General features: G+C 29.0%; 1 pseudogene; it reads right to left on the bottom strand.

Moving 5' to 3' along the window:
* Window positions 1-10,246: 10,246 nt before the first annotated feature.
* LOC145093885 (anthocyanidin 3-O-glucosyltransferase 2 pseudogene) lies at window positions 10,247-11,781 on the bottom strand (annotated as a pseudogene).
* Window positions 11,782-12,285: the final 504 nt, after the last annotated feature.

Raw genomic sequence — 12,285 nt, 5'->3', positions numbered from 1 at the left:
ATATATACTTAGTTAGATCTTTTAGATAATTAACAGTATATATTCTTGGTCAGAGTGTTTTAGTCCCGAAGCGTTTATAGTTCGTATATCTTTTATAGGTTGATATACTTGATTCACTATAAACAATGCTCTGATACCAATCTGTCACACCTCAAAACCGATAACGGCGGAATACGTTTCGGGGTGGAGGACGTCATGTACAGTATCATCACGATTGCATAATAGTAAAAACAAGAAACATACAACCATTTCATTACATAGTGAGTTTAATTACAAATGTGTTTTGGAATGTTCAACAAACACCAAAAGTAAATCAAAAATAAGAGATGGATCTTGTATGCTCCACCTTCTCCAAAAAGCCACACCTGTAACTGTCTATCTTTGACCTAAGGATACAAGTTATTTTGAAAACGAATATCAGCATAAAGCTGGTGAGTTCATAAGAGTTTAGTGTGAGATTTTGTATAAAAAGCATTAGAACCGATAGTGTGAAAAGCTGCAATTTACATTCTTAAGTAGTAAAAAAACTCAGAAAATCCTAGATTTTTCCAGAAATACATTGTGAGTGAAAACCTTTAAGAAACATGAAATTTTCATCTTTGAAAACCATTTATTGTAAAAGTATAATACTAAATCTCCAATAAGTAATGCAATATGATAGGTTATGCCTGAAGTCAATAATAGTGGTGCAAACTTCCTTTAGTGTTAGATACTTGATTACTTCGGGATATTAACTTACTTTTAGTTTAGTATTTTAGTGTGGTTATAGTGTATTTTTGTATGTTACCGATAGTGTGAGTAATAGAGGACCCCATGACCTTCCCAGTCATGCACAGTGTAGTGAAGTAGTGGCATCCCTGGACCTGTGCGGCTCGGACTGAAGTTAACAGTCGGGATGTAATAACGTCTGCCCCGTATAGATCTATACATATAGCATCGTCTTCCTGTCAGAAGACTCTGGGCGTAGTGCATAACGAATAGAGTATCTCGTAGTGGGTTAGTGTGTTATCTCTTGGTTAGTGCTTTCTCTTATATTATAGTGTAATAGTCTTTTGTATAACTCGTAGTGTTTTCTCTTATTAGTGTATAGTAATCGTAATAGAGTGTATTAGAGTGTGTAGAGTAGTAGCTATAGCGAGTAATAGTGGCTTTAACTATACCTATTATAGTTAACTTAGTGTGTATGATTCTTGTCAGTTTAGTGGTTTAAACATCAAATGAAATGAAAATACTCGTATCCAACACTAATATATATGATATATAACTAAGAAATCAAGAACAGTCGGACGGATAACAACTACCCTAAGCCCATAATCAAACAAGAACAGGAAATAAGGCGAGCTATCGGTCCTAAGTCCTTCAAGTCTTACTTATATAAATATATTGGTGTGGTTACATTTTATAAGGAATTTATTTAATAAAAATCTTGTCAAAAGGGAACATTTAGAAAATTGTTATTTTATCCAAAATAGTTTTGAAAACGAAAATCCTTTTTATAAAACATAGTGGTAAATCACATGTGATTTAAACTACGGATAGTGAATCACATGTGATTAATTTCCGTAACATGATTAATTGACTTGTATTAATTTCCATAAACATGTATAATTGACTTGTATCCCCCCCCCCCCCTAAAACATATAAAACATTTGAAAGGTTCATTAAAAGGGTATGAACTCACAGTTTATCGAAGGGTTCGAGTGTCAACAGATGCCCTGATTGCCAATGGTTCCTATAAATCATGTGATGACACACAATTGGGTTAGAACTAGGATGTTTCATGCTTAAACATGATGGATAAACATTCTTAGGGATCGGCATAACTGAATACAAGTGTCTCATGATCCATACTTAATGATTCATGCAAGTTTAGGGCCAAAAGTGGGCATTTGAGTGAGTGCATGGCCTAGAAATTGAGTGTGCAGCTAAGGTGTATGGCCAGAAGGGTGTGTGAGGCTGCACACAAGTGTGTGCGGCCGTTCAGTGTGTGTGTGCGGCCGTACACAGGAGTGTGCGGCCGTACACTCCTCTTGTGAGTCCAAATGAAGTGTTTGCTCTTCACACTAAGGAGATTTTAATGTGTGCCGCCCCTCATGAAGGTGTGCGGCCATACACCTTCAAGGGTTCATGAATATGATGAACATGATGAGTTTTAAGGCTTAGGACTCAAGTATTTACCACTAATAAGCTTGAAGATGAACTAGATCACAAATATGAGGTCTTCAAGGTGTTCTTGGTTCAAGATTTTAGAGAGAGAAAGTAGGGAGAGAGTAAGGAGTATCCAAATGAATGAATGAAGAAGGTACCCAGCTATATATATGTTTGGGTGTGAGGCTGGAGGGTGTGCGGCCGCACACATGGGTGTGTGGCCGTACACACAAAAGTGTGGCCGCACACACCTCTTTTGGTGTCTTTAATCTGATTTCATGATGCAAAACACTTTCCAATACCTCCTAAGACCCATGACTAGACTATATTGTGTCCAAAACACACATTCGGAACCACAAGATTTACAAAGGGTGATGAATTCAAGATTTAAAGACAATACGCGGACAAATTACATAGGATGAAAGTTTCGGGTTGTCACACTATGGAACGCTAAGATACACCCTAATGGCACCATCGTTTTCCATGTTTGTTTATACCTTTCAGATTAGTTTTTTTTTTCCTTTGTTTGATAGAATATAAGTTCAATAAATTATATTTACTTTTGTCTAATAGCTTCTTTTTGATATATTTTGAGTTACTCATAATATAATTTACGAAATTGGATGTGGTTTGTGTTATTTCTATATAATTAAATCCTATAAGTTTTCCTACATACTGATGCTAAGTACATTTCTGATTATTAGTTTTCTAAGTAAAATAATGAAGCATCAAGTAAGCCTATATATTACATTGGAATGCATAGAGGAACTCTAAGATTAGTAATTTAATGTCATTTCCTTTTTTATTCTGCCACGAATGCCCATATAGTTCTTACGTTTTTTTGTTGGAAATTTCTTTCTCTGATTTGCTCATTTAACCATTTTATTGTTTGCTTTTGAAACACAGGTAGGTGTAGTTTAGTTTTTTGATTTTAGTCATTCTTAAATAGATTGAGACAAAGATAAATAACTAATTTATTTCTACATCATTTTCCACATTTGTTGATATTAGTTACATTATCCTGCTTAATTAAAAAAATGGTACTTTCATTGCTAATAACTGCCTAGATGATGAAGCCACCTTTGATACATTTGCGTTCATGACTTCTTGATCAGTTAATAAAGGGATAGTTGCAAACAAAACATACATCATGTTTGTATATATAACTATCCATGGGTATATTGGTAAATTGGATAAGCTTACAACTCCTTCAACATCATACGCTAAAGATTTTTCCATTCCATATTAAGCATCTTTATTAATTAACTAGGTTACAACCAGTGGGAACCACGGGTAAAAGATTTAGGAAAAACAAAAAATTTTAAAGTTCTTAAAACAATTTTTTTGTGCTTTTTATACAATTATAATAATTCTTTTAGGATTTGATAAAAAAACATCGTGTTTATGTAACCGTTTTTTATATCAATGATTACTTTGATTACCAAAATAATAACCAAGTGACAAATTCTAAAACAATGAAACTACACTGCCCTTTCATGGAAAAAACCATACCATGTGACAGAAAACAAAAAAAAAAAAAAAAAATCAAAGTACGTTGCCATTTCATTCAAAAACACCATACAAGTGACAAAGAACTTAAAAAAAAATATATGTTAACAGAAATGGTGCCTGTGTAAAAGATCACATAAATGGTCCGTGTTTAAAAATCGTATTTATGGATTGAGTTTAATTTCATTGACAATAGGCATGAATGTTGGAAACGTAAGGAATAAAAGGGTAAAAGAGTAATTTGACTTAGCATTTCACAAATACCATTGAGTTGACACGTCTACAATTTGGACTCTTTTATTAAGATAGGGATTAACTAAATAAAATGTAGTAAAATTTTATAAACAAAACTACAAAAGTAGTGCATAAAAAATCAAATTATATTTACACTTGCATGACTTCGGTGGTAAAAACAATACTAACTGTCATCTTATCTAACTCTCTGACACCTCTAAATAAACTTGTCAAAAGGAGGGCAAATTCGGAAATTTACATGTTCCTCCTCCTTGCTGCAATTATTGCAATGTACTTTAAAAGTGAATCATATTTCAAATCATATTAGAAAACATGTTTTTGAATAATTTCAATTCTGATTGCTTCACATATGAAGTAAACAACAATAACAAATATACAACAATTATTGTATAAAAAATATTTTAACCATTTGTGAAGGACAATCAAGTCAACCCTAAATGTCTATTCTTGTGTATACATTTAATAACTTTAATAAAATTTTAAATAATTAGTATTCATTAAAGTTATAAAATCATTATTTAATGGTAATTTTAATGAAAATTTAAATAATCAATATAAAAGTCTAAACAAAAATTATCTCTTGTTAATTTAATAAAACTTTAGTAATATTTGTTTTTTCATTACCATTTTTAATGATCGGTGTTTTTTTAGTTACCCGTGGTTCCCCACGGGTTATAACCTTATATATATATATATATATATATATATATATATATATATATATATATATATATATATATATATATATATATATATATATATATATATAGGCTTAGGTTATTTTGTTTCTAGTAACTATTGTGTGCTAGAATGCATAGATCTGGACCATCGGATGAAATATAATTAAAGGTCATGATCTGAGGGTCTGTGATATTAGAATAAGATAACATGTACCATATAATCACACAAATTCAGCATAAAGACATGTTAGTCAATTAAGCTATATTAAAAAAGGAAATTTTTAGATTTTTAGGAATAATTAATTTCTTTGTTTTTTAAAATCTGAATATTTTAAATTAATTGAAATTTAAAAATATGATTTTATTCTGTCGGAATGATAGAATGTCAACCATAAATTAGTAAATATATTTTTTGATTTAATTATGTCAAAATGACAGAATGGTAAACCATAAACTAGTAAAGACATTCTGAAAGAATACACAAAATCAATTCTTGAACTAATAATATACTAAATAATTACATTGTATAATTGTGATTCATTGAATAATAACAACATTCTGAAAGAAAAAAGAAAAAAAAACATCAAAATCTAAAAAAAAACACTAATCTATTCTGAAAAAATATTATTTTTAAGCAACACTTTATACATTGTAGCATAACACATTCTAGTATAATACACTTTTGTTCTCTATGTTTTTATCTTTCTCCATATCAATGTTAGCCTCTTCAAAACCTAAATCCACAAAGAAAACATAAACAAATTTCAAATGCATTCTATGAGAATAAAAACTATAAATTCTGACAGAATGTATTAAAGACTATAAAGTTTGTTAGAATATAGTAGAAAATAAAAACTATAAATTCTGATAGAATTTAGTAGAGACTATAAAGTCAACCATAGAGTATCACAAATTTATTATCAGTTAATAATATACTTGTTGTTAACAATTGTTCTCAGACATTCTAACAGAATACATTTATATAACTAAATTCTAATAGAATACATTATAGAATTCAAGACCTGGGATTGAATCATCAACACATATCTGCATTCATTCCCATAAATTTTGAAGTTTGCTATATAACTCTATAAAAAAACTAGATATCAGCCAATATTTCTTATAATTCGATAAATAAAATACTAGATAGCAACCAATATTTCATATAATTCGATATGGAAAATACAATAGATAAGTAGACATACATAAATTAAAAGTTTTTTTTATGCGACCATATGATAAACAGATGTTACCAATATTCATTTAACGACAATACTAAGATAACAAATAATTGATTTAAAACCTTGATTTCTTGCAATTCACGTTAACAAATATAATAAAATAAACAAAACATCATAATATTTGAAAACGTTCAAAGTTAGAATTCCAAATAACAGACAAAAGTGTCGCTTGTTAAATCATTGTTTAATTTTCTGTTAATTAATATCCTTCCTACTACTTTTCACTTAGAAGCATGATTTTTTTCTCTCATTATAATCCTATGCTTTTGAACTCAAATCAAATAACATGTTTTTCTCAAACGAAATTCCAATGCAAAATCAGAATTCGAGTAAAAAACATACGAGAGCTAAGAATTAAAGAGGAAATCCTTATATGTTAACAGACAATTGTGGTGTTGGTGTACAATGACAACGGCGGAGACGGAGCAAGAAGAAGCGGCAATGGTGATATGATGCCAGTAATGATGAGAAACGTGATGAGGAAGATCGATGGCTTATAGGGTTTTTAAACTGATTTCTCTAATTTTAAGAGATGTTAAAGGTTTTAAATATTTACTATAATTAAATGCGGTTAAAATCACAATTATACCCTTACTTATTTAATAAATAAATAAATTAATTGCTAATTTGTGATTGATACATTCATACACATATAATTTGCTTGAAATATTTGAACACACACACACACACACACACACACACACACATATATATATATATATATATATATATATATATATATATACTCTAATAAATGAATGTTATTTTGCCACATGTCATCTTCTCATTCATTTGGACACATGACATTTTCTAAAATTTTTAGATTTTCTATTTTCTACTTGTCATTTTATTGTATTTTTCATTTTATTAAATTAAAATTCCATATTTAATATGTAAGGTAATATATATATATATATATATATATATATATATATATATATATATGTAAGATATTTATTAGAAAATGGTTTATATATATAATGTATTCAATACATTAAAGCCTTATTAATTTTAATAATTCAAATTTTTTCTCATTTTTCTTATAAATTTAAAATTTTCAAATTGTTAAAATTTTATATATATATTTTTAAATAAACTCATATAATACTTTGTGTGTGTATATATATATATATATATATATATATATATATATATATATATATATAATATATATATATATATATATATATATATATATATATATATATATATATATATGGCTTGGTGAATATGTAGCTGTCATGTATACAAGTTTAAATATAAAACTTGATAAAACTACGTAGTTTCGTTTAAAATCATTTAAATTACCTTCCTATTATGTGAAATTCATATATTAATTATTTAGTTTTTCGTTAATTTTACAACCAAATGGTAAAAACCTCATCTATTTTTTTTCATTTGCGAACGTATTGTCCACCATCTCAAAATCTATTTCAACCATCTTTATTTTCTAATATATATGTTTTCATATGTAACTGGGTATATCGAAGTTATAACAACTTTTTGTGAATCATGATTTTTCATATCTACAAACAGTTGCTTCGCAGCACAACAAAAAGCAATAAAGAAACAAGAATATGATGAAGTCTGAAAACAATTTTAAACAATAATATGATGAAGTCTGAATACAATTTTATATTCAAAAATTGTTAATATAGTTTTGTTATTTATTCATGAATAGAATATTTCAAACGAAAGAAGATACACACAGTTTAACTTCGTGAAGATGTTTATTTATGTTGTATTTGGTCATTTGAAAACATTTAACAAAAATATAGTAAAAAAAACTGGCGCAATTAGGTGGAGTGAATGCAGCAGGAAAGAGACGAATGACTTGGAGAAAAATTAAGAGAAAATGTAGATCGAACATGAATAATCTTCTATTATTATGTAAGATTTAATCAAAACTACATAGTTTTGATGTGTTCTATATGTATGCTTATATACCTAACAGCCTTATATTCACTTTTGCCATATATATATATATATATATATATATATATATATATATATATATATATATATATATATATATATATATATATATATATATATATATATATATATATATCTTAAATATTACTAAAAGAAAAACCTTATGACATCATTTTAAATAATCTGGACCATTGATTGTATTTTAATCTTATTTTTTCCATCCTTAGATCAAATTGCTGACATCATCTTCCCCATATGGAATATATTTAATTCCAATAAATGATTTCCAATAATCAATCAATAACTTACATTCGTTGAAATGGAATGTATTTAATTCCAATAAAAGCTTTCTATATTTTACATCTTGAATTTTCAGTTATAAATATTTTAATATGGTCAGTTTTAAAAACATATTACTAACAAATCATTTCAATCAAGGCCTTAATATCAATCATTAATATAAATCCGTTTATATTAGTAAACCATTAATATAAAATCTTTTTTTATTAGGAAATCATTAATACCGAAAAATCATATTCAAATTATCACATACATATACGATTCATCATTGAATCCGCGACTCACATTTATTTTCTATCGTTTCTTTTCTTCAAACCTTCTCCTACAACATCGTTAATATTGCTTATAACTTTCATCATCATTCTCAGCTATAAACATTCGCTCTTGTGCGCTAGAAGGTAGTACCTTCTTTCGCTTTTTATATTTTTTTCGATTATTTTTTGTTCCTATATCAAATGTATGTATTCATATATTTGGATTTTCTTTGTCACAAATTACATGAAATCAGTTAACTATTTTTCTAAAACTTTTCAAATAGACATGAAAAGATATTAGGTACCTTTAACAAAACAAAAATTAACTATCTTGGGAACTGACATTAATCGCTAAAATGTTACTTTTATATATTAGAGATGATTATGATTTTTTTTTTATAATTTTTATATGATAAGAATCCGTTTAATTTTGGCATGATTTTAAAATATCATTGAAATTATTATGTTTTTGTATATCATATCAACCTATTTTTTTTATCTTTGTATAGTAACAATAAAATATATTAATTTACACAACAAATATAGATATTTCAAATTTTGTAATATTGCTATACCTTATAAAATACAACTCCCTCCAAAATAAATTTTCGCCAGTAACTTCATCCATAATTTCAACAAATTTAAATTTGTATATTCTTTATATAATTTTTTTTAATGATCCTGATTTTTTTTTTCTCCAAAAGTATATCAAACATTTACGTCTTAGATAATGCTGCCTTATTATAATTATTATTTTGCAAAAGTATATCCGTTTAATGAGGAATTTGATATAATAAAGGAAGTGAATGTTAATTAAAATGAGATATATATTCCATAATTATTACATGAGTTTATTAAAAAAATTAATATCAATGTGTAAACATTAAGCATTTTTAAAGTGAAATTTCAGAATACATACAAACGATGATGTTGTACAATGAAATATAAAATTGAATAGACTGAAAAAAAAAATTATTAAAGCAGTCAATCTTGAAAATAACATAGTTATGAAAAATTATAAAGTAATATAAAAATTATAAGATATTAGGAGATTTGTAAAAAGTACATTTAGTAAAAGCGTTATGGTTATTAGAAAAAATAAGACCGTTAAGATTAGTGAAAATACAATATATAAACTAAATTATCACGATAGTAATGAAATGTCATTATTTGATATTTCATATAATTGAAAGATATATCAAATTACATTGATGATATACTAAAATTATTCAAAGTTGCGCCAAAACTAATGCAAAGTTCTTGCGAACACCAAATAAATAAGAACAAACATAAAAGGTAGCATTTATATTTATAATCAATTTAAAATAAACCAATCATGATTTAGAAAAGAATCTCTATTGATGATATACTAAAATTAAATCTATATAACATTTAACATTTTATAAATTATATTACATAACTTTATTTGAATAAATGAAATACTTGTCAATATTTAATTCAATAGAAAAAAACGGTATATTGGTTGTCAATATATGTTTAAATTAGGTAACATTATTATGCAAGGAACGTCTAATTAAAATGTTTATAAATATATAAATATCATAACTATATGAAACGAAGAAAGTCGTTCAGCTAATAAAACAAAAAAATGATGTCTACCAAGAGATCTTTCAATGATTATATATATTTATCGTTTTCAATGTATTTTCTACACATTTCAATAATACTAATAACCATATATTTTTTATAATCATTATACACTATCTATAAACGATTATATGTTTTTTTATGCGTTTCCCGCATTTAACGCGGGCTATAATCTAATATATATATATATATATATATATATATATATATATATATATATATATATATATATATATATATATATATATATATATATATATATATATATATATAATAGTTTTTATCATAACTATAGAATGAAAGTGGAGCAACACAGTAAACGAATAAAGTGAAACTCAGAAGATGTTTCTTACAAAGTCATGAATAAGATAGTCAACAGATGCATACGAAGAACCACCCTTTATCACGGCCACTCTACTCTTCTCGCTCATCTCTTTCACCTTGGTTCTAACGTCGTTATCCTCCATCAGTCGTCTTATTCCTCTTTCTATCTCCTCCGCCATGACTATCACCTCATCCGCCTCGTGATTAAACATATCCTTTTTATAATCCAATTTTATCTCCACCGCCAATCCAAGCTCCACCACCATTTCAAACGCATTAATCTGCTGCTCGGCGTAGATCGGCCATGTCGCCGATGGTACACCGAACCACAAACTCTCCAACAACGAGTTCCACCCACAGTGAGATACGAACCCTCTTACTGCATGGTGAGCTAGCAAAGCTACCTGTGGGACCCACCCAGTCACTTTTCCGATTCCGGCAGTGCGTTCTAGGAATCCTTCCGGCAATATGGTTGCTGGATCCTCGTAATCAGTTGGGGCTCTGTTTGTTTGATCTGACGGAGGACGACGGAGGGACCAAACAAAATGGTAGCCACTCCGCTCTAAAGCATGTGCTATCTCCTTTACTTGGACCTCCTCAAAACTTCCCATACTCCCGAAACACAAGAACACCACCGAAGAAGGCGGTTGACTGTCCAACCACCTAATGACATCATTTTCCGACAAGTTTCCGGCAGCAGCTTCTAGGTTGAGTATGGGGCCCACTGCATACACCGGCGGAATGGTGCTGTCTTCCATTAATGACTTGATCGCGTGTGTTTCCAATTCCATGAATGTATTAACCATGATTGCTTTAGCTTGTCTAAGTTTCCGAGCAGACCACAGAAAAATCTCCAGCCCTTCTCTAGACTTGATAGTGGCTGGAAACACCTTCGTGGGCACCGGTTTGACAAAACTCGGAATTGATATCATGGCATCTGAGCTGTTGCTTAATTCAAGAATGTCTTGCTTATGATCATCACAAAGTGTCTGGATATAGAACATAAATCCAAGAAAACCAGCATTAGAAGTGAAGAAAACATAGGTGGGAACATTAAACTCATTAGCGACATCTATCATCGCCGTGCAAAACATGTCAACGACGAACCCTGCGACCCGACCTGAACCCGGTTTATTTATCATATCGGCCACGACGTCTCTTACGTATTTGCAATGACTATTGATAAATGCTTGAGTGGAAGCCACCGGAGCTTTGGAGTCCATAACTGGTGGGGTTTCGTCTTGATGGAGTTGTATGAAGGATATGCGATCCATGGTGCTTTTAGATAACGAATCTATGTATGTGGTGATAGCTGAGCCAGAACCGAAGGTTGGATTAGGAAGCGGCTTTATTACAAGGACAGTGATAGATAGGTGGTGAGCTCGACTCACGAGTAGTTTTGCGATCTCGATGGTGGACATGATATGACCAACCCCAGGTGCAGGGATGAATACCAGCTCTGCAATTGTGGTTGCCATTTGTTTTGGTTGATCTTTTTGAAGTGAATGTTTATATGCAGTTTCGATGATATTTATGATATTGTTTCATTGGTGGTAGCAGGAACGCGTAGCAATCTAGTGCACATACAATAAAGTCTTTAAAGGTTTGAGCTTTTTGTCAAAAACAATTTCAGATGAAGTCTTTAAAATTTGAAAGCCTACAGAGAAGAGTTTTTTTAAACAAAGTTTTTCGAATGATATTATTAATTAAGAAGTTCTATAAGTAGAGTTTTTATTTTTCAAATAGAATATTAGTTTATTCGCTTTTTATATGTAATTGGATTTGCAAGGACCCATAAAAAACTATGTGAAAAAAATTCTCATATTTTGAATATTTATTAAGTTTTATTTGTAGGTTGGTGATACCACAAAAATTCCTTTCAAAAACCTGACTATTGTGGATGTGCCTATAGCATCCATAATATGTGAACACAAATTAAAGGCCTTATATATACAAAATATATACAAAAGTACTTTATAAAAGGTCGTAACCATATATTATAAAACTAATTAAACTTTTTATAATAAAAAT

The sequence above is a fragment of the Lactuca serriola genome, chromosome 3 (assembly GCF_051521515.1).
Source record: "Lactuca serriola cultivar US96UC23 chromosome 3, Lser_US96UC23_V15, whole genome shotgun sequence".
In the NCBI taxonomy this organism is placed as follows: domain Eukaryota; kingdom Viridiplantae; phylum Streptophyta; class Magnoliopsida; order Asterales; family Asteraceae; genus Lactuca; species Lactuca serriola.
Note: the sequence above shows the minus strand (reverse complement) of the source record. Positions and strands in the feature narration are given on the sequence as shown.